This window comes from Pseudochaenichthys georgianus, chromosome 2 (genome assembly GCF_902827115.2).
Source record: "Pseudochaenichthys georgianus chromosome 2, fPseGeo1.2, whole genome shotgun sequence".
NCBI classification, from domain to species: domain Eukaryota; kingdom Metazoa; phylum Chordata; class Actinopteri; order Perciformes; family Channichthyidae; genus Pseudochaenichthys; species Pseudochaenichthys georgianus.
The window spans coordinates 1,079,928-1,083,195 of record NC_047504.1 but is presented as its reverse complement, the minus strand read 5'-3'; the positions used below and the strand labels follow the sequence as shown (position 1 = coordinate 1,083,195).

At 47.6% G+C, this 3,268-nt stretch overlaps 1 long non-coding RNA gene across 1 annotated transcript; it reads left to right on the top strand.

Annotated features, from left to right (window-relative positions):
* The first annotated feature begins 1,745 nt into the window (after positions 1-1,745).
* LOC139435182 (uncharacterized) lies at positions 1,746-2,473 on the top strand. Its single transcript, XR_011644443.1, has 3 exons — positions 1,746-1,835; positions 2,225-2,285; positions 2,398-2,473. It is a non-coding gene; the product is annotated as an uncharacterized lncRNA (long non-coding RNA).
* The last annotated feature ends 795 nt before the right edge of the window (positions 2,474-3,268 follow it).

The following is a 3,268-nucleotide window of genomic DNA, read 5'->3' as shown; positions in this document are numbered from 1 at the left end:
AGACAGGGTCCCGGAGCGCGCCACCCATGGGCCGATGGAGCATGGGCGACGTCCGGAACTGTCGAGGCGAGAGGGGGTCCAGGAGTGCGCCACCCAGGCGTCGATGAACGTGAGTGGCGTCTGGATATCCCCGGAAGGCAGGAGAGGCCAAACAGGCTCCGGAGCGCGCCACCCACGGGCCGATGGCAGCATGGGCGACGTCCAAAACCGTTGAGGCGAGACGGGGTCCAGGAGTGCACCACCCAAGCGTCGATGACACCGTGAGTGTCGTCTGGAACCGCCGTCGAGGTGGTGAACAAAAATGAGAGTGTCCACATGAGGTCAACCGGCTGGTCGAACCTCCTCTCCGGCACCGGAAAAAAAATTGTTAACAGTCAGATGTCAACACGTCGTTAGTTGCTAGCCGTTAGCTGCTAGCCGTCGTTAGCCGTTAGCTGTTGTTGCTAAACGTTAGCTGCCACTGCTAGTTGTCGTTAGCTGTTAGCCGTTGTTAGCTGTCGTCGGTAGCTGCTAGCCGTTATCCCCTCGTGGTTAGCCGCTAGTCGCCGTCAGCTAGCGCAGCCAGGACGTGCAGCCGCACGCCCCGAAGAAACAAGCCCACGAGGTAGCAATGGGGTTGCTGGTCGACCCAGCAGGTCGTGCATCGTCCCCCCGTTGGATAGAAAGCCGATGCGGGAACGGCGAGCAAAGTCTCCAGCCTTCTGCGGAGCGCGCACCGAGCCTCAGTCCGCGTGCCGGTGGCAGCCACGGACGTCTCCAATCAAACCCCGGCATTTCGAGAAAGGAACTCGAGTTCCTTTTGCCGTGTTCGGCTCCGTCCCGGAAACTTCTCAAGACGTATCAGGGTCACCAGTGTAGTGCCGAGAGATATGGAGTCAGAGGCGGTGCATCGAAGGTGCAAAAGGGAACTTTAATGAGGAGCAGAAAAGGACATGTTGTCGGGTCGCAGCTCGGGTCGACAAGAGAGAGAAGCCAGGAGGGCACACAACATATATAGACAACACCTAACATGTCCGTGTGGAAACAAAACCCCAACTGTAGTTCCATGTGTGAATTATGATCCCCAGTGTATTAATGAGTGGTCACCACAATATATTATTATTAGCACAATTGATTACCAATGTAAAGACTATTTGTGAGTTTTACATTGAATTCTTACATTAAAAGGAATTTAATAGTAAAATCCATAGCATTGATTTTCCTTCTTAAGACTGTTTTTTAAGTCTAGGAAAAACGCTAAAGATTTATGATATAAATCCGAAGGGAACCCTTATTTTTGTGCAGGCACTGTATGCTCGGAAAAACGACCTGTGTATGTGGACGGCTGTGCTGCAATATGTATATTTCACTGGCTATTTTCCAGTGGATACAGTTCCTGTTTGGACAAGTTTGTGTCTGAGGTGAGTGCATTGTTTGTGGGCGTCGCAGCCATTATATGAGGGTGGGACAAGTCCCCCCCACTTTTTAAAAATGATTAGTTTAGACCCCCCCACTTTTACCATGTGGAAAGTTCGTGAATCGGTCTATCCACTCGCCGCACTCTGTAGAGCGCTGTGTCAGTGCTTCACTATCAAATCCATTCCACTTGCTTATTGAGAGAATGCCCAAATCAATGAAACTCCGTACCATGTTTTCACTGCTACTTTGCACCAAGGCAGATTCTCCCAGAGCCATTTAATAGAAGAGTTACGACATCTCCGTTCACTCCAATGGACCACTTTTTTACAGCAATGGCGGATCGTGGAGCCTCTCAATCGTTCCCCGGAAGTTAGCGCCAAGGCTGGCAGAGCTGTGGAGTTGCAGCATAATACACCGTTCGTGACGGACTTTTAAAGGTAAGAAGAAGTTTAAAGATGTATATTGCGGATATTATCAGTACATCTGATTCAAATGAACATGTGTATTAAAGGATGTCAGTGGATTATCCCTAAATTAGTAGATTTAGGGAACGTTTACAGATAACAGATTAAGCTAGCATACCGAAGCAAGTTAGCAACACACGTTGAACAGCCTTTTAATTGTAAATTCCGTTCTCTTAATGTCATTTCGTCCAACATGTTGAATTAGAGAAGAGGGGCTTCTAAACGGGATTGTATGCGGGGGTGGAGGGAGTTAAATATTAGATAAATATAACTTTGGTGCGTGTAAGAGTGAGTGTTTTTAGCAGAGCCATATTGTGTCCTTGTGATTCTGTTGATTATTACCTGTCTGTATAATGTTGCAGCCCAGCTGATTTTGGATTGATGGCAAAGGGAGAGGGACTTAAGTGAGAGTGAAAACACAAGGTACGTTTAATACTACTGTTTTATATAAGTAAACACCTTATCTCCCCAAGGCAATAGGTGTGCTATATAGGTGTGTATAACCCTTTCTCCTGTCTGTTGCTCCCTCTTTCAGCACAAGAACCAGAGGGGGGTTCAATGGAGCCTGAATACCTGCACTGAGACCCTCACCCTGCACCCTGAGTCTCAACTCTCAGTGTTTTTCAAGCCTTTCCCTGTTTTTTTGTATTAAACAAAACATTAAGCTTTCCCAATGGTGTGGTTTTCGTTTTGTGAAAAAGTGCAAATGCAGTGTTTGTATATAAATCACATATTTTGTTGCTGTTGGTTGTGAAATTGCTCCTGCTGACTTGAGCCAGCCATTTTTTCCTCCGCTCTGTGTCAGTGGGGAAGCCGTACATTCGTACTCCTTTCTCTGAGCGATTTGAGCATCCCCAGGCAGCACAGCAAACCATGGTGGCGACTAGGAGGCAGCACAGCAAACCATGGTGGCGACTAGGAGGCAGCACAGCAAACCATGGTGGCGACTAGGAGGCAGCACAGCAAACCAGGGCTGCAGTCGGATAGTTTAAAAATCAGCTCCTAAGTTCTAACCCTATCGTCTATTCCTTGACCTCTGAGTGAAACGTCACGGGGTTAAGGGATAGTGGATAGGAGAATTCAAAAGGACTTAGGAGAAGAGACTGCAGTACTTTAGAGAATCCGAATGCACTTTCACTATCCGACGTGTTTATGATGCGCCAGCGGACGTCATTGTGTGCGTCTGCTGCTGTGGGGAAACTATGGAAACCACAGTTTTCTATACAGCGGACTACAACATGGATGTTTAATAAGAACGAGGGACTACTGTAAACTCATCTAGAGACTCTGCACCGTGCTCTGAAGCTGCTGCTTTGCTTTATGAACGTGGACAACAGAGAAACATATTCTTCATGACCAAAGTTGGAATTGAAATAAAAAAGGAAAGTGAAACTTATGCTCGTCAC